Genomic DNA, 21,103 nt, shown 5'->3' on the forward strand with positions numbered 1-21,103 from the left:
GTAAGCTTTTCTATCTCCCTTGACTAATGCTTTCCTTTCTCCCCCAGAGTTACTTCTTATCATTGGAAAAATGATATTATCTACCCCAGTGCTGCTCATTTTCAAAAGCACTCATAGCAAGAATTTTTAATAGTTCGATTCTTCACTTCCTGCCATAAAAGTGTGGGGCCTCTGCTTTCAATTACAACAGCAACCCAAACTGAATTCAGATGCTGGGCACATAATTCTTAAGTCCCACATTCTAGGACCACAAATGAGAAGGCACTAGGCAGAGTGAGCATTCACTTGCTCAATAAATATGTATTAAGCTTCTATTACGGGCTAGGCTCTGAGCCAGGAGACAGTGGCTTTCCTGAGGGATAAGGAAATGTGTGTGTGTGTGTGTGTGTGTGTGTGTGTGTGTGTGTGTATGTGTGTGTGTGTGTAAAGACTGCTACAGGTGTAGGGGAAACCAAATTCCCTAAACCTATATACACATCAGCACAAATGGCATGTTTGGGAGAAGGATAACACAATCTCTGCATTTAATTATCTTAAGAGTTTAGGGTCAGGGTGGGGGCTTCCTGCAGAAAGTAACTGTTGTGCTCATATGTAAAGAGTGAGCCACCCAAACAAGGGCAGGACTCTTAAAGCAGTCGCCACTGCCTGAGAGGCACAGAGGAAGACAGCACTTGGTTCTTCAAGAAAAAGATAAATTGCTCAGTTGAAGCTGTGTGTATTGGTTGGAGAATGGAAAGGTCCAGGCAGAGGAGAATCAGGAGAGCTGGGATGGTGACAAGGATTTCAGGTCTACTACCTACCAGTTCCAGCTTTGAATGAATTAGTCTGGGCTTCCTCCTCCTCCTCCCCCTCCTCCTCCCTCCCTCCCCCTCCTCCTCTTCCTCCCCCTCCTCCTCTTCCCTCCCCCCTCTTCTTTCCTCTCCCTCCTCCTCCCTCCCCCTCCTCCTCTCTCCCCCTCCTCCCTCCTCCTTCCTCCTCCCTCCCCCCTCCTCCTCCCTTCTCCCTTCTCCTCCCTCCCCCCTCCTCCTCCCTTCTCCCTCCTTCTCCCTCCCCCCTCCTCCTCCCTCCTCCCTTCTCCCTCCTCCTCCCTCCCCCCTCCTCCTCCCTTCTCCCTCCTTCTCCCTCCCCCCTCCTCCTCCCTCCTCCCTTCTCCCTCCTCCTCCCTCCCTCTCCCTCCCCCTCCTCCTCCCTCCCCCTCCTCCTCCTCTTCCTCCTCCTCCTTCGTCTTCTTCTTTTTCATCTTAATATGGGGATGAAAATATGGGCCCTTCAGCATGAACTGCTTTGAGAGTTAAATGAGGTAAGTGTGAGGACTGCCTAGCATGGCACTGGCAGTTATGGAGAGCTCAGTAAGAAGGAGGAGTTGGTTAAATTATCATACACATTTGGGTTAGAAACAGTATTAATTCAGCCACTGTCTGAGGCAGCAAGCTTTGGAAGGTCTTTCCATTTCCTGGAAAGAGTCTCCACTGGTACCATTCTGAGTGCATCTTGACAGTCACAGGTTGATATAGAAGAAAAGGAAGATGATCTCTTTTAGATTCCAGCCACAAAGGGGAGACCCACTCCCTACCTTGGCTTGAATGGGGTGGATCAAGGGCCTTACAGAGGTTGGTCCAAGTGGGAGACATTTCCCATCTACCCATTCACTGAGAAATTTCAGACAGACATTTCCCATCTCTCTCTCCTGCCTTTGGCCACTCCTGAAATGAGGATGCTTGTGACTGGGTTGCAAGGAACAAGAAATCGCGTTCTGCCTGTTTCCATTCAGTGCCATATCGTGCTGCCCCAAATCCTGTGCATGGCTTTTGTCTTTTCAATTATGTGGTTGACTCTTGGTGTGCAGAATGTTCAACAAGACTGAGAATCGTATGCTTTTGACCTCTGCAGGAGAGAAAGGACCCCGTGGAGGCAAGCTGCTTTTCCAGTTCCCATTCAGATGTTTTTCAAAGCAGTGGGCTAGTTGACATTGTACAGAGACATCAATACCACTCAGCTCACTACATGATGAGTATAGCAGGAGTTTTGCATGGCTCTTCTTCTTCTTCCTCCTCCTCCTCTTCCTTTTTTCCCATTAAGTAAATGGCCAAGCCAGTTATTTATCAGGCACCCTATTAGTCACCCTATTTTCTGGCTTTGTTCAGCTTCTCTTGCCTAAATACCATCTCCCTGATTTCCTAGTCAGAATCCTTAACCTTGACTGTCTTTGCCACCTTCTCTTCTCTACCAGGCTAGATCCTGCTCTGACTGACACTAAAGTTAGTCCTGGGTCAGAGTCTCTTCTACTATCCCATTTGCGGTCCCTCTCCTGAGTCATGTTAACCTATGATTCTGCCTGCCTCTGTTGGCCCAAGGACCCAGGCAAGCACTAGGCTGGGGACTCATGGAGGACTAGGAGGACCCTATGGTGTTTGTGTCACTGACCCAAGCCATCATCATGAGTATACACAGAGAGAAAGAATAAAGAGGAGAATTAGTGAATAAAAGAGCAGTTTATGGAGAAGACACTAGAATGCTTCTCTTCGTACCTTAGGACACTTGAAAGGGAAGTTTCTTGAGAGATTTTTAGTCTTCATAACAATATAATAAAAACTGCATTGCATTTTAATTGCTTAGGACACTGGAAACACAGCCCTGTAGTTGAAGGTGTGGACAGGGTGCATAAGACCCTGGGTTCAGTCCAAGTACTGCACAATGACTATCATTTAAATAATCACTCAATAGCAATGAATGTTTCCTGGAAATACTTGAGAATTTACAGATAAGTAAGATGCAAAGAAAAACCCCTATAATCCCACCACATAGATAACATCTATACTTTGTTATATATGCCCTACATTTTATCTAATGAGTATGGATATATATATATATGTATATATATAATTTCAATTACTATATATTTTATAACTCTCCTTTAATCATTTTCGATATCACCGACATCCTTCTTGCCATTAGTCTTGCTTTAATAATTGTGAGATGAAACATAGCCAGATTGTTGTCTTGTTTGACGATTTCTCTGGATTCTGGCCACTCAAATTTTTCTTCCCCTCTTATAATTTATGCCATAATCAACATTTGCAGCTAAATATTTCTGCACATTTATCTTTTTTCTTTCCATTTTTAGAATATATCCTTACAGATAAAAGACTGGTGCTCCTGAGATGGGATTCAAAACATCTACCACAGGCTGAAACTCTAAGCTGAGAAATACACTTAACAGCCCTACCTGACCACAGCATGGTTTAGCACAGTGGCTCTCAGCTTTCCTAATGCTCTGACCCTTTCACACAGTTTCTCATGTTGTGGTGACCCTCACACATAAAATTATTTTCACTGCTACTTATAATTTTGATACTGTTACTAATTGTAATGTAAATATAAGATACGTGGATGGGCTTGGTTGACCTCTGTGAAAAGATCGTTCAACCCACAGGTTGGGAACCTCTGGATTAGCACCTCAGACCCCTGAGAGAACGGTTGCTTTGCTCTTGGAACTGCACAGCTCTTTTTGCTGCTGCTCCCCAGCATAGCAAGAGAGCATCATATTACTTATCGTTAAACCCCCAAAACATTCTAGTCCAAAAATCAATGCCTTTTTAAGTCACACACACGCACGCATGCACGCACGCACGCACGCACGCACACACTCACACATAAGATAGTATGAAATTTGCAATACAACTGTAGCTGAAAGATTTCCTATGTCCCAGCCTGCTGGCAGTCGGGACAAATCTCTCCCATTCATGCCCTGCCCCCAAGTAAAAACACAGAGGTTTATATTAATTATAACTGCATGGCCATGGCTCAAGCCTTTTTGCTAGCTAGCTCTTATATCTTCAATTAGCCCATATCTATTAATCTATGTATCGCCACATGTTCTGTGGCTTTACCTGTGTCCCATTACATGTTGCTCCTTGGGTGGCTCGCTGGCATCTATCCTTGTCTGCTTATCTCGCCTATACTTCCTGTCTGGCTACTAGCAAATCAGCGTTTTATTTATCAGCCAATCAGAACAACACATATTCATAGCATACAGAACATCCCACAGCATACAACCTCTGTAACTTTCCCATAAATTTTAAATAATCTCTTGGTTGCTTATAATACTTAATGCAATGTAAGTGTTATGCGAGATAAATAACTTGCCCATATTCAGTGCAGACATATTTTTCCCAGATATTTTTGATCTGTGACTTGTTGAATTTGTTATTGTGGAACCCATGGACACAGATGGCCAACTGTATGGTTTCTAGGGAAAACATATGGCTCTAGCAGTGTCAGAAAATCCTTAAGTCAAACCCCAGTCAATCAGAGACCATCTGTAATGAGCTCAAAGGCATGCGTTTGATTTTCATGTGAAGACTTCATCTTTTTCAAGGAATTTCATACCATCAACACTCCCATCAAACTGGTTCCTTGATACTATCTTGGGCTGTCATTATTTTTAGTATTTGTCAACTAATGAGTGGAGAGGGGATCTTATTGTAAGGTGTAGCGCGTTGATGAGTGATGGTGTTGAGCACCCATCCTTCCAGTCAATCTGGTTACTTGAGTTTTTGATTCCTTTTTGTGAGTTACTCTAATTGTCTTACCAGTTTTCAATTGGTTAGTATGTGTTTTTGCCTAGCAGCCACGATAATACTAAGGCTTATTGGACCTGCTATTTGCTAAATCATTTCATATAATACTGTGCATAGCTCTAACTTTTGAAATAAGAATTCTATGTTTCTTGCAGACATGTGATGCCTTTCCCAGGATTGCTTCCAGAAAAATGTGATTTTCATTTTGTGGAGAACCTGAGGTAAGGAGATGTTGTGAATTAAGACACCAAGTTGTCAAGAAGGAACACTGGAGTTGACTTGATCTGTCATCTTACGTTTGAACAAAAACCCGCATGGCATTATTACCGTTTATTTTTTTCTCACATATGGAATACAGTACTGTGGGGCTTGGGTGATAGTTTAGTTTGTAAAGTACTTGTTGTGCAAGCATAAGGACGGGAGTTAAAGACCCAGAAACCATGTAAAAAAAAAAGGCTAGCATGGAGACGCACACTTATAATCCCCGTACTGGTGGGGTAGAGACAGGTGAATTCCTGGGGCTCATTGGCTAGACAACCTATATAACTCAGAGAACTTCAGGCTAATGAGAAAACTTGTTTCAAAAAACAAGGTGGTGGCGCACGCCTTTAATCCCAGCATTTGAGAGGCAGAGGCAGGTGGATTTCTGTGAGTTTGAGTCCAGCCTGGCCTATAAAGTGAGTTCCAGGACAGCCAGGACTGTTACACAGAGAAACCCTGTCTCAGGGAGAAAAAAAAGGTTATTGGTTCCCGAAGAATGTCAAAAGTCACCTAGGTTTGTCTTCTGGCCTTGACACACAAGCATACACATGTGTATGTACAATTGTACTCATATGTACATGCATACTCAAATGCATATACCAACACACACACACACACAGACACACATACACACACACAGACACACACACACACACACATACACACACACACACACACACACGTTCAGAGATAGAACAGATGTGCTTAATGCCGGAAATACATTTTCTCTTTGATCTATTGTTTGTCTTTTATTTATGTCTTGGCTATGGGTATCTATGTTTTCAAGGTTATCACAAAGGTAATAAAGGTAATCCACAAACATATAAAAGATGTGAGTAATGACAAACAATTCAGTTCATTCCTGGCTCTGTCTCCAGTTAACCACTCGAGAAGTTTATAGGCAAACTCAGTCATCTTTTCTTTTGCGTCTATGTTCAGAACCATAATGAGAAAGTATTTCACTACTGTAAGGTGTGATAAATATTCATTTATATTTTTCTTACTGATTTATGCTTTATTTTACCCCTAAATTTTTAATGCTATGGGGTTTATTTTGACTTAACAGCACGATATATGTTTCTTTCATTTTTTTTTTTTTTTTTTACTGAGTAGTTAGGTAACATTAAATTTTACATCTGGAGAGAAAGCAGGGAGTATTTCACGTCCAATTGTAGAATCCAAGAGGACTAATTATAGAGAAATAAAATGAGGAAAGATGCCAATGCTGAGGGATTCACAGGAGAGAACTGCTTCTGTGAGTAGAAAGGGAACATGTTCATTATTTCCCCAGTGGAACTCACAATTTTTCAGTGATTGGTTTCAACACAAAACTGATGCAACAAGAGAGGAACTCACAGGGCCACTCCTAGTCAGGTCTTCCAGCCAGATTTCCTCCATTGCTATATCCAAGGCAGAGCAATGCAGGGGATTCTCCTAAGCCGATTAGGTTTGGGACCTCAATAATGTCAGGTGAAAGCCCTTTGTCTTTTAGGGCTAGTGTCTTGGGGACCCTTGATATGTGGTCTAGCCTAGGAATCAGAGGTGAGAAATACAACTCTTCAGCCTCACAATGTTCAGCTGGTGACACACTTGAACGTGGGAGCCAAGGTCTTAGAGGAGAGTTGGGTAGTGGTAGAGGAGAGTTCGGAGGAGGCTGCCCTAGGAAAATCCCAAACCTGTTCTCTTTTCACATTTTTTCTTTCATTCCTTGTGTTCATTTAAACACGCTCAGGTTTTATATAACACACATGGCCTTGGTCCAGCACACAATGTTCTCCTCTGATTTCTAGTTGTCCCCTAATCTTTTGCTTTCTTTTCCTAGGAAAACAGCATCCTGCTTTCCTATACCAATTATGAGTCCTCAGTGAAACCCTTCTCCCTTTGGATCATGTTCATGGCCCCCTCATTTGTGTCCTCACCTCCAGTGCTTCCTTTTGTCCTTCCAGCACAGAATGAGTGGATGATGCTCATATTCCTACAATACCCACCTGGGGAGGATACAGCTTTAGTTCTATTATTGCTAAGGCTATGTGTTTTGATTATTGAGTGAAGTCTAGATAAAACGTAGCATGTAAACTCATTTCACTCATTTCTAGTCCTTTCCACTGCTGCCTTATCCTCTCGTTATGCCACATTATCATGATGTAGTCAGACTTTTCTCTGGGCTGTCAGCTCACAATGACAAGGAGACTTATGATTGATGATGAAAGCCTGGCCTTAGCTTAGGCTTTTTCCTAACTAGCTCTTATAACTTAAATTAACCTGTCTCTATTAATCTACATTCTGCCACATGGCTTGGTTACCTCTGCTCTGTAGTATGTCCAGCTTCTTCAGAGTGTCCTGATATCTCCACCTCTCTTCTTCCCAGAGTCCTCCCTTTCCCCAGAAACCCTGCTTACTCTCTCCTGCCTAGTCATTAGCAGTCAGCTCTTTATTAAGCCGGTCAGAAGGCACCTTAGGCAGAGACACATCTTTACACTGTACACAAATATTCCGCAACATCATGGTCCAACTCTGTGTCTTTCCGGTGTGGTTTTCCCTCTTCCCATGTCTTCTTGGTTTGATCATGTTCATCTTTCAACACTCCCTCTCAAAGTTTCCATGTGCATAAAGTCTTGCTGGGTGCTTCAGCCAGGATGACCTTCCTCTGCATTTTTCATAATTACTTTTATTGTCTTCATTTGATTATCTAGTGTATTTTGCCTGTGTCCCCACTCCTTTCTTGTGGAGCTCCATGCTATTCTTCTGACAAGGGACTTATGCAGCTTGTCCCCTGACTTCACTCTTCCCAAGGTTTACATGCAGTGGATGTTCAGCACACACCTGCCAAATCGTCAGTGCTCAGTAAGCATTTAGCATTAACAATTCTGCTGGGTTGCCATTAACCCAGGGGTCAACTTAAATTTAATTGCCACTTAGAAGTTTCTAGAGCAAGGCTAATTAACACTATTTGCACAAAAGCTTTTAGGGGAAGGAGACATTTTCACAGCTCGTTTGAAGTATGGATTTTCAAGCCGCATTTTGAATTTGTAAGTAGCAACTCTGTATTGACACCTCAACGAATTCATCCTTTCATGGTAAGTCTGTCTTAAGTCAGGTCTAAAATAACAACTGCACACAAGTCTTTATAAGGCATACTAAGTTATGGGGAATGAAGTAAAACAGAAATGTACTTTTAAATCATCTTTAAAAAACTATAAAAGATGTACAATAGTCTTCTACTCGCTGTTTGTTGTATTATTCTAAGTGCTCAACTTGTGTTAATGTATTTAACCCTTGGAATGCCTCTAAGAGATATTTAAAAATTATAATTTTCTCTTTGTTTTTTTTTGTTTTGTTTTGTTTTGAAACAACAGCTTTCTATGTAACCAGGGCTGGCCTCAAACTGTAGGCCTCCCCAGTGCTAGGATTATCAGAGTGTACTACCCTGCCTGGCCTCAGTTAGCCTTTGGTCTGACTAGACCACATGCTGATCTAGAGGGTTCATTCAGAAAGAAGATAGGATATAAAAGTTAAGAGGAACATTATAGAACCAAAGGCTCTGGGCTTCTGAGATGAATATTCTGTTCCACAAAGAGAAATGAGCTGCGAATCTTAAGATTTGTATTTTGTCATACCCTGAAAGTATGTTGTTGTGGAATATTACTTTAAATATGTAAAGGTGTGTTACATTTGTTTATGCTGCATTTATTTAATGATGTAAAGATGTGTTGCCTTGCCTGCCTAATACACCTGATTGGTCTAATAAAAAGCTGAATGGCCAATAGCAAGGCAATAGAGTGATAGGTAGGGCTGACAGGCAAAGAGAATAAATAAGAGGAGGAATCTAGGCTCAAGAGGGAGGAAGAAGGGGAGACAGCTGGGGCCAGTCAGCCAGATACTGAAGAAGCAGGAGAAGTAGGACATACAGAATGAAAGAAAGGCAAAAAGCCCTGAGGCAAAATGTAGATGAAGAGAAAGAGGTTAATTAAGTTATAAGAGCTAGTGAGACAAGCATAAGCTAAGGCTGAACATTTATAACCAATAATAAGTCTCTGTGTCATGATTTTGGAGCTGGTTTGTGGCCCAGAAGAAAGTTTGCAGCAGTATGCACCCAAATTTCTTTACTATAATGTCCTAATGTGTGAGTATTTATCCCAGTGAGATAAAGTCATACCTCATTCATAGCAGAAAAATGAATTCTTTGATCAATTTTTCTTATTGTGTTTAGAGCTTATACTAGGAAAAATGGGATCTATAGTTCTCAAAATGTGATCTGGGGCCCATGGGTGACCTTAAGACACTTGAGACCCATGTATGCCCCTAAGCCACTTCTAAGATTATCTTCATAAAAAAAATAAAACAAAGATTCAGGGCCCATGTGGCCAGCATGGTCTATTATGTGGCTGCAAGTTAAAGGCAGGAGCAGATGTGAGAACATGGCTGACTTCTGACATACCAAAAATTAAACTTGAAAATAAAAAGTAAAATACCTATTTTTCTCATCAAATTATTTTTGTCTTGGAAAAGTTATTTTTTTATAACAATATATTAATTATATTGACCTTTTAACATCTGGTGGGTATAATGGGTTTACTGTTGTAATTTCAAAATAAAAAATGCATTTTTAAAGATTTATTTTATTTTAAATTATGTGTATGTAGGTGGGTATGTGCATATGTGTGCATGTGCCTGCCGGGGCCAGAAGAACCCCTGAAGCTGGGGTTTCAGGCAGGTGTGAGCCTCACAATGTGGGTGCTGAAACCGAACTTCTGCCCTGCCAGAGTGGCGAGTGCTCTTAACTGCCGTGCCATCTTGCCAGTTTGCCCAGTGAATAAATATTTTAAGTGGTCACTTAAAAATCTGAATTTAGTCAATATTAACAGATACAACCCGTGTAAACAAAAGGATAATATAATTGGTGAGATTAGTATCATTTGTACTAATTTACTCATTGTATTAAGTTAAAACACAAAGGAACGAACAATTTGAAATCTATTGATGTGGGGGAGCTAGAACAGATGCAAGTCTTGAATTGCACCTAGATTATCCTCTTTTTTTTTCTTTTTTTGCCCCAAAATTTATTTACTTAAAAATACCATTGTTTGAGAATTTCTTACATGAAGATAATGTGTTTTGATCAGATACATCCCATCTCCACCCCTCTCCTCTAACTCTTTCCGTGCTCTCTCACTTTTCTGTTTTAAGTTTATGCTTTCCTTATTTTGTTATTTTTTTATGGTTCTGCAGTTTGAACCCAGAGCTTGCCTAATGCTCCTCTGTGGAGCTACATTACTTTCTTGCATTGGTTTCTGAAACTGTAGTTCAGTTCTCCGTGTGTGCTTAAATATTTAAACTTGAATGCATTTTTTCCTGTGGGTTCATTTGATTTGAAATTTTATTCAAGTATGCAATGTGTGTTTGTAAATCCTATCATGTGGTAGGTGCACAGCTGAGCATTAGAAGCAAGATGGGACATGGGAATGCCTGCCATCAAGGAGCTTGATCTTGGCGTTCAGTCTGAACAGTTCCCAAGTGGCTGTTCTCTGTGTCTACTGCTTAGCAAGGCCCCTGGGTAGTTGATAACAAGGGGAGCTAAGGTGCCATGTGGGCTCTTCCAAGCAAATCAAGGTCAATACACTTCAGACAATGCCCCCTAGGAGGTCTGTAGTTGGTTTTTATTTTTACTCTTTGCTTTTTGGGGGCCTGTCACCCAGCTCCCAAATAAATACACAGAGACTTATTCTTACTTAGCTTGGCTTGTTTCTAGCCAGCTTTTATTAACTTAAATTAACCTGTCTACCTTTTTGCTCTGAGCTTTCACCTTTCTCTATTCTATATACCTCTCTTTCTTTCTCTATGGCTGGCTGTGTGGCTGGGTGGTGGGCCTCTGGTGTCCTCCTCTCCTTTTCCTTTCTCATTCCCCCCCCTTTGCTCATTCTTCTCTCTTCTTTTATTTATTCTCTCTGCTCACCAGCCCTGCCTATTTCTCTCTTCTTCCTAGCTATTGGCCATTCATCTCCTTACTAGACCAATTAAGTGTTTTAGACAGGCAAGGCAACACAGCTTTACAGAGTTAAACAAATGCAACATAAAAAAATGCAACTCATCTTTGCATCATTAAACAAATATTCCACAGCATAAACAATGTAAAACATCTTTAACTTAATATTCCACAACACAGGTCTCAGGATACAGAGTCCAAGGAAGGGAGAGATCTGTGCATACTGACATGAAAAGAACATTTGGGTCTGGTGTGAACTCTGAGGTTCAGAAAACAGACAGACTGAGACTGAATGGCTAAGTTGAACTGAGTAGCTGGCAATGTCAAGCTAAGTGTGGAGAGGTGGGCATGCTCATGGAAGTGAGATCACTGCTCCCTGTGTACAAGATGTGGGGTGTGGCAGGAGCCTGCCAGGGTAGACACTGGAGGGGGGATTTCTGGCCCACACTGGCCTTTCTGCTGTTGCCTATGAGAGCTTTCTGATGTCTTCTAGATTACTGGCAAGCAGATTTCTCTCTTGGGTGTGCTTAAACGTCCATGCCATCATCTTGTGTTTCCCAAACTTGCCAGATTCCAAACTTTCCCACAAGCGTTAACTGGAAGGGCTAGTTATGGACACATGTGTCAGAGTCAGCCATGGACGTGCTGACCTCAGCAGGGGCCGGGGTTCCGAGTCCTCATCCAGATGTCCAGGAAGTCTTCTTTAAAAATTACCATCAAGGGTTTGTGAAATGGCTCAGAGGTTAAGAGCACCTGCTGCCAAGGCTGATGACCTAAATTCACCCGAACTCACATGGTGGAAGGAGGGAACCAATTCCTGAGAGTTGTCCTTTGACCCTCTACAGGTGTGCTGTGGGATGACACCTTCCTCCAAATAAATAAATAAATAAATAAATAAATAAATAAATAAATAAGTAAACAAACAAACAAATAAATAAAATAAATAAATAAGTAAATAAATAAATACGTAAATAAATAAAATTATAGCCATGTTTGAGAAGATGACTGTAATCCCATAACCAACTTCAAAAGCTGCACACTGGGAAACTTAAAAGATAAAAAAGCCCCCAAATGTTTGTTAGACCCTAGTCACAGTGACCCAATCTAACACAGCAAAAACAGTCACAGTAAATGTAAGCTAGCAATAATTAGGACACTATGATAAGAGTCTTGGGCATTTACTTATTCCTTTAATGGCACCATGTTCTTCATAGCCTCAGGACCCTGTCTCTGCTGGGAAATCACAGCTGACCTCGTTGCTGGTGTTTTCCTGGTTTTAAGATGCATGCCAAGAACATGGCGTTAGAGTGAGGGGTATGATTAGTGGTGCTGGAGGAGGTGGGGGAATGACAGCTTGCTGGTGGGAAGGGGGAGGCAAGCCCATCTTTGGTTGGGGCTGTAAGTGTTTGTCAGTTCATGGCCAAGGTTAAGAGCAATCTACTGAGGCCGAGTGGAAAATGGAGCTCTAGGCTTCACTTAACTGGAAACTTTGAAGGACTGGAGAGAGATGAATCACAGCCAGCCTCTCATTTGTACCAGAGAACTTCCTGAGTAGTTGTGAAGTCTGTGTTGTCTGATCCCACAGTCAAGCACTTCAGTCTTACTAGAGAAAGTGGTTTTCAGTTTGTGAAATTACGGATACCATGTTTTGAGGACAACCAAGCTAGAAGACATCAGAGATTCCAACCGTCACACCCTCCTTCTGTTTTTCCCCACACAGCCTGGTCTGGGAACCAGTAGATATGAACTGTGAGCTACCTATGGCATTGGCTTGCAGGGTGACCTGGGGCAAGCTCATGCCTTTTCCCAGTCTCATCTTCCCAGCCTGCTTAAAGAAAGGTGCATGGATTCCTTCTGTTTGGAATATTACAAAAACAGAAAGCTGTCATGACCCTGTCTGCAGTCTTCTTAGAGGAAGCAGCCTGAGTATATGGGGGTAAAAGTCTGAGCTGCCTCTACTGTGTTCCGAACTACTTTTGTTGTGTGGCCAAAATACACAGTGTCAGCTTGGGAACTCAAAGAACAAGTGTGTGTGTGTGTGTGTGTGTGTGTGTGTGTGTGTGTGTGTGTGGTCATGTATTCATTTACTTATACACTTAAAAAAAAAGCAAGCGAAGAACAGTTCTGGGGCTGGAGAGATTGCTCAGTGGTTAAGAATGTTTGCTGCTCTCTCAGAAGACACCAGTTCTATTCCCAGTACCTGAGCGGTTTGCTCACAACCATCTATAACTTCAATTTCAGGGTATCTGTTGCTATCTTCTGGCCTCCAAGGACATTAGGCAAGCATGCACATGCATACATGAAAGCAGGACGCTCATACATATAAATTAAAATAAAGAAATCTTTAAAAAAATATCCAGTTTCTTGTGATTGATGGATAAAGATTGGATATAAGTAAAGCATATGATGCTGTAAGATGTGTATACAAACCGACATGTAGATTACCTGATATATGATTTTTGTGAGTGGTTATATTGTATAAGATTTTCCTATCATATTTCAGCAATAGAATACAACATTATTAACTATTCATTTTATAACTGTAACTTTATGCATTCTGTCCTTTACCACCTGCCTTCCAGGCCCCTTTAACCACCATTAGACTTTGTCACTGTGAATTTGGCTTTTTAAAAAACGTGTCACAAATAAGTGAGATCATACAGCATTTACCTGTGATTCTGTATCTGCCTCATTTCACTATCATAATATCTTTAAGATATGTCCCTCTTATTAAAAATAGGATTCCCTTCTTTTTTGTAAGGCTGATAAATGTTGATGTGTGTGTGTGTGTGTGTGTGTGTGTGTGTGTGTGTGTGTGTGTGTGTGCTTGCGCGCGTGCATGTCTTTGGTACTCATCAGGCTGCCTCCATGAGTAGCTCTGCAGTGACTACAGTAGTGTCCCCTTCAGCTCCCTGCTGGGTTTAATAGCTGTGAACTTTCCCCTGAGATCATAGTTTTCATCCTCAGGTGTGAATGACAGATTGCCTCTGCCCACCCCAGAGATGTGCTTTGTGATGCACTTCCCAGGTATGAACTTTTTGTGCAAGTCACTGGCATGGATGAAGGACATTCAGGTTCTCTCTAAGGGCAGTTTCCCAGTACGAGGAACAGTTGGCCTCTGCTCACCTTCTCTTCCAGTCACAGTCCTTAGAACTGAGCAGTGATGGCCAGGACTCCAAATTGCCTCAGGCTGTTAGGTGTCAGGCCTCGGATCAGGACTTTGGATCTGGTCCTGCTCCTTTAATTTCTTATTTCCTGTGGGACATAGCATGGGTCTCCTGCCCTATTGGCGATGGTACTACAAACAGGCACTTTAGAATGTGTGTGGAGCTCTGTACAACGGGCTGTATTGTATGCAGAATCCCTCACTGTCAGGGATTCTGGGTCACATAAGTAAAAAAAACAAATTATGAGTCACTCTTCTGGACTTGTGGCAACTGCACATTTAAGCCTAGATGCCTTCCATTGTGTGGTGTGGCGCAACCCACCCACCCATGGAAATATGAGGGAGCCTTGGGCAAGTTTCCTCTTGCATAGGGTTGCCACCAGTTTCTGGGTCTGTCACTCTCCAATAGGTCACAGGATCTTCTGGAAGTTCTCCGCCAGAACCAAGTGTGAGCCCTCCCTTCCTGTTTGAGGAGGCTAAGGATATCATAAGTCTTTCCGTATGGCTGAGGGCTGTTTGCTAGAATCTTCTATCTCAGCTTGAGTTCTGCCGAAGGCAGATGCTAAAGCAAGGGTGAGATGAGATGTTTATTTAGAAGCTGATCTTCCGGAACGGAAGAGTAGGAAGGGACAATAGTCTAAAGAGAGTATGCTGTTAAGTTGGTCATTCCATGGGCAGCAGGGGCATTTATGCCTTTTGGGGACCCTTTGTAAAGACATGGAGTTTGGTGGGTTCAGTCAGGTGTGTTTTATTTGACAAGGTATGAAATCATTTTGGTTGTCAAAACTGGGAGATGATATCCGCATCGGGGCCAGGCATTGTGGTGAACACCTCATAACATTCACTGGCTTACTGTTAAAAGCTGACTGGGGAAGAATATACGATAGATATGTGTACAAGTGTTACTCGGCCATGAAGAATAAAGTGTTATTTGCAGGGCAATGGATGGAACAGGAGGATGTCATGTTCGGTTTTGTAATCCAGACAGAACTGAAAGGCAGCTGTTGGATGATTTCTCTCATGTGTGCAAGAAAGAAAGAAAGAAAGAAAGAAAGAAAGAAAGAAAGAAAGAAAGAAAGAAAGAAAGAAAGAAAGAAAAAAAGGATGGCCTGAATGTAGAAGATGGACTAGAAGGAAGGGCTCTTGGGAGAGAGAAAGAGAAGAGAAGAGATGTGAGATACACAATAAATGTAGGGATAGGAGTGTCATTAATTTGAGCCTAGGGAGGAATCTCAATGGGCAAAGTATTTGCCATATAAACACAAAGACCTGTGTTCTGATCCCCAGAATTCATAAAAGCTAGACACAAGAGCTTATATCTGTTATCTGAGTGCTCCCATCACCAGAGAGAATCCTTGGAGGTGTATGTAGTGACAGACAAAATACCCTGTCTCAAACAAAGTGCAAGGTTACATCCAACCCCTGAGGTTGTCCTCTGGCCTCCATGTGTGCTAGAGCACATGCTCACTTCCCCTCCCTCCCCCTCACTCTTTTATACACACAGAGAGACATACAGACACAGCATAAATGTACGCACACAAGACAAAAAAGAAATGTTGTTAACTGTCACAATTAATATACATTAGAATTAGAAAGAAATTATCTGGTCTAAAGTATCTACTGTGCTAAATCTGAGAAACCTAGAGATTCTGCCTCAGGGTTGTCCCCCTGGTGGACCATGATAGTGGAGCATCTATCAAGTCTCACCCACCTTCAGGTAAGGGTCCACTCTGAGGATGCAGGTGCCTGCATACAGCCAGGCTGCACTTGCATTAACACCAGTCAGACTTCTATGGTCTTGGAAAACTCATTGAGACAGAAAAGCAGAGACACCATGACACACATCAGTAGGACAATGTTTGCTTTAGTGCTTGCCATAGCTATGGCACGTACTAAAGTTGTATCCGTGCCCAGTGGGTGTGGCGAGTTATGGTTTTCTTAGTTGAGTAATGATTCTGGGACTCTGTAGAATTTTGGTACAACTGAAAATTCTGTGGAACAAAATTAGTTGTAACTTAATTCTGGTCATGGATATATACAAAGGCTGGAAATAGGGTGGAGCGGCTATCTGATCAAACAGTCCAAAGCTCTGTCTCTAGGCCAAGATCAAATCCAGCCTCCAGTAGTGGGTAGCTTGGTGCCTTTGCCAAGACAATGAACCTTTTTCTGTTTCTGACTTTAGTGTGTGTGTGTGTGTGTGTGTGTGTGTGTGTGTGTGTGTGTGTGTGTGAGAGAGAGAGAGAGAGAGAGAGAGAGAGAGAGAGAGAGAGAGAGAGAGATAGTAGTGCCTGATATTTAGTGGACATTAATTGATTGACAGTTGACATCGGACCAGGGATTTTGTGACATCAGTCTACCTTGTTCTCTCCTCCCGACACTGGTGCTAGGCACAGGAGTTTCAGTTCAATCGAAAAACATTTATTGAGCTCACATTGTAAGGTGCTGGGGCTGGCTCTTGACTAAGATCTCAGTAATAATAGGAGTCTTTTATTTTCTCTGTCATTCCCTCTGTTTTTGCACTGCCTTTTTTTGTTTTTGTTTTTGTTTTTGAAATGTAAGTAATGGATACAGGGATGTATGCTTGTAACTCCAGAAGTTGAGAGGCTGAGACAGGAGGATCATGAATTCTAAGCAGCCTCGGATGTATAGTGAGACCTTGTCTGAAACAAATAAAAATTAATAAATGAAACACAGATGGAAAATAAAGATAATAGAAGTTGAAGAGATGAATTGTAGTTCTATGATCAACATATCTATTGGTTGTGGATTTGAGCTGTTTTTCCATCTTCACGTTTACAGAATGAGTGTAACTACATAACTCACACCCACCTCACTATGTGGCTTGGGGTATAAATGTATCAACAAGTATTCTAAGAATTGATAAGTGAGCCAAAAGTTTATTGCCTTACTAAAACTTAGTGTCCTAACTCTGTGTGAATTTAAGAAGTTTCTCTGGGTTCTTTTTATGTGATTATTGATATGCCTGGATCCATTGTAGCTTGAATCAGAGATGTTTTCCAGTCTCATGTTGTGAACACTCCTAGATGGTGGCACTATTGTGAGCAGCTGTAGATTATTTAGGAGGCACAGCCTCTGAGTGGAAGTAGGTCATTAGGAGTCAGTTTTGAAGATTCTTACGGGACCACTGGTTCTGTAAATACAGCTTTATATTTTATAAGTGGTTTGCTCTATGCTTCTAGCCATCATGTGAACAACCTGTACCACATTCTCCTTCTGCCTTGTGCCATGGCAGACTGAAACCCTCTTAAACTATGAGACAAAATATCTCTGCCATCCACTTTTTTTTTCCTTTTGATACTGTGGTTCCAGTTACATGAGACTGTTTAATACAGAGATTTAAAGAATCAGTAATGTAAAGAAATTTAGTATTGATGAACAGCTAGATCTGAGAAACACTGAACCCTGTTGTAAAATTCATTAGCAAGGATCATGCCTTATTACGCTTTGCCATCCCAGGCTAACATAGGTCCTAATGGAGAATGTGATCAATAAATGTTTACGGATAGATAAAAGGCCAAGCTTTAAAGCAGAGTATATTTACAGAACGTGGGAGTTATCCTTCTCCCCAATCTACTTATTTGTCTTAGCCTACTTTTCTTAGATTGAAATACTTGTTGCTACTTGAAGTATGTGAATTGATTTATACCCATAATTGTAAAACCTTGTCTTCAGAATCATCAGAAATGATAATATTTGCCCTTTCTACTACAAAGGTTGTGTTGAAAATGAAGGGGATAATACATTTTAAAAATTGAGTCTCAGATGGCAGCACGGTATAAATATACAAGAAATTAATAGTAATTTCTAAAAATTGTACATGGAGGCAGGAGGATTGGGAGTTTGAGACCAGCCTCGGTTACATAAGTGAGAACCATCACAGAAACAAAAGGAAAAGAAGTTTATATAATGAAACCGCATGATTATTCAAGGCCCAGTAGGTACTGACTGAACAAGAAAGAACACTCTCCAGTTAGTCTCTGTAGTCACAGAGTTAGTACTAAAGTGATTCAGAGACCCGACTTAATAGTAAAACATTGAAAGGGCACATACAGAGAGGTTAGAGGAATACAAGTGAGGACAATCCAAAACAGTACAGAGGGACCATGGTTAATAGCAGAAAGTGAAATTCAAGGCAAGAGATGATTAAGAGTTCAGAAGTGACCACTTTATGATCAACCTTATGATTTGCAATGAAATGTAACTGTCTACCACAGGTATGCATGAAAAACACAAGCATGATGTCATAGCCCTATGAACTAAGGTGGGGAGGGGCGACTGAGATGAAAGGATCATGAGCTGGAAGGCAACTGGGATGCACAGAAGAAACACTATTTCACAAAACAAAAATAACTTAGTGAAAAACTTACTATACCTGCCTGGAACTTTGGTACAAAGTAAAAGAGGCTATGAACCTAATTTCAAAATTATTTCTATTATTTCTTTAGAAGCAAATTGAACTCTGCAAACAACAATAATCACACCCTCACATTTTTTTTTTTTTTTTTTTTTTTTTTTTGGTTTTTCGAGACAAGGTTTCTCTGTGTAGCTTTGCGCCTTTCCTGGGACTCACTTGGTAGCCCAGGCTGGCCTCGAAAAGAGCCCACATAGTGAAATTTTACCACATTTTAGGTGAAAAAAAAAACCTAATAGTTTTTCTAGGAGCAAACAATATTGGCCTGAACTGTCCAGTATAGAAATAGTGATTCATGTCTAGTTCCTGAATGCTTGAAATATGGCTTGTTTGAATTGAGCTGGGATATGATGCAAATTGGATTTCAAAGAATCCTGAAAAATATATAATTCATTCATGTTTATATTGATTAATGTTTTAATTAAAATATTTTCCCATATGGAGCTAAATAAAACGTTGAATTTAATGCCATCCATTTCATTGCGCCTTGTTGTGTGACTCTACATATATTTAAAATTGTATATGTGTTTCATATTTGGGGCTTCCATTTTATATAGATGTGTGTGTGTGTGTGTGTGTGTGTGTGTGTGTGTGTGTGTGTCCTGTATGTATGTGTACCTGAATACAGGTGCCTTTAGGGGCCAGAAGAGGGCATCAAACCCCTTGTGCTTAGAGTTACAGGCAGTTTTGAGCCACCATGTGGGTGCTGGGGATCAAATTCTGGTCCTCTGCAAGAATACTTTCAACCATTTCAGTATTCAAAAATGTCACTGCATGACATTTTTATTGGCTAACACTTCTGTAGATAATATTCTTTCCAATGTATTATATTTAAAAAATAAAATAAAAAGTATAATAATCCCCAAACTTGGCATAGGAATTGTTAAAAAAAAAATCAAATAGTAAACTGTGTATTTAAAACTTTTTGTGACAAAGAAAAAGTCAAATTGGCAATAGGAGGTGAATACAGTGTGCTGGTTAGTTTTATGTCATCTTGACACAAGGTATCCAAGAGGAGGGACCCTCAATTAAGAAAATGTCTCCATAAGACCAGGCTGTAGGCAAGACTATAGGGCATTTTCTTAATTAGTGATTGATGGGGAAGGGCCCAGCCTGCTGAGGGTGGTATCATCCCTGGACTGATGGTCTTGGTTTCTATAACAAAGAAGGTGGAGAAATCAATGAGAAACAAACCAATAAGCAGCACCCCTTGATGGCCCCTGCATCAGCTCCTATTTCCAGGTCCCTGCCTTGTTTCAGTTCCTGTCCCGACTTTCTTTAATAGTGGACTACAATGTGTATGTATAAGCCAAATAAATCCTTTCCTCCCCAACTTGCTTTTACTCATGGTGTTTTATTGCAGCAATAGAAACCCTAACTAAAACAAGTTGGTACCAAGAGTGGGGTATTGCTGTGTCAGACTTGACCATGTTCTTTTTTTTGAGGATTGTGGAAGGACTGGAATGTTGGGCTAGAAAAGTCATGGAAGATAAGAATGTTGAGAGCAGTGCAGATGATGGAAGCCTGGCTTCTGAAGTTTCAGAGGGAAGCAAAGACTCTACCCAGCCCTCTTTTGTGAAGAATCTGTGTGTCTGGTAAGCTGGAGCTGAAGAATTGGCCCTAATTAACAAGAGACTAAAAACATGAAAGTAAAACATTTGCTTTGCCAGGGTAATTGATGCTCATTAGTGTCAGTACCCTGAAGTTGTGTCCCAGAGGCAGCCAAGATTGTACCTCCTGCTGGAACACAGCTTTGGTGCTGATCCTGAGGAGTAACTTCCCAGAAGATTCACCTCAATGATGCTGGCCTCTTCTTAACCACAGCTCATTCTTCAGCCCCAGCTAACCAGCATCAATTGTCTCACTGATGACTTGGATTATATACTGGAAGTAGGGATGAAGAAGAGGAAGAATGTGAGATGATATTAGGAGGGAACACTACAATCACCTGTTGCCTGAGTGTTGGGTATTAGTGAAGATGAGATTCCTGGTTTAGTCAGTAAAACTGATGATCATAACATTTGGAAAGGAAGTCCAAACAAAGGGAGGCAAGGGAAAGAAGATCCTAAAGTAATGAATCATAGACAGTTAAACTTTGAAATGGAAAGAAGAAAATTTTACAGTTCCATTTGGAAGAGGGAGATGAAGCAGCTACAGCATATATTTGGCGTTTGGGTTGATGGTCATTGGGGAGCTAATAGTGGGAAAGATATTCCAAAGAACCCTAAGTTGGAGGAAGAGAGGGACCAGGATACTAGTCACATGGACATTGAAACTAGGGATGTTGAAGACCCCTAAGTCACTGAGAAAGATATCTCACTTAGGTGGGTGGGAAAAGCCAAGTTATTGTGGGGTTCTAGAAACTGAGGCTGATGCATATGGAAGGCAGACACTGAAAGGCTGAGAAATGAGAACAGGAGATGACAATTGAATTTAGAACCATGGGGTTTGTTGGCTGATGATGTGAAGAGCAGTTTTGGTTGGGTGGTGAGGGAAAAGCTAGAGTGATTGAGAATAAAGGTTGGCACTCAAATCCCCTTTTGTTCCACACCTCTAGTTGTGTTATGATTAATTCCACAGCAGTTATCTCTGCTATGTATTTTGCATGTATACATTTTTTTAATGTACAGGTACATCTAAGTATCCATTTCTTTCCATTTTAAAATTTCTTAGTAAATTTC

This window comes from Peromyscus eremicus, chromosome 2 (genome assembly GCF_949786415.1).
Source record: "Peromyscus eremicus chromosome 2, PerEre_H2_v1, whole genome shotgun sequence".
In the NCBI taxonomy this organism is placed as follows: domain Eukaryota; kingdom Metazoa; phylum Chordata; class Mammalia; order Rodentia; family Cricetidae; genus Peromyscus; species Peromyscus eremicus.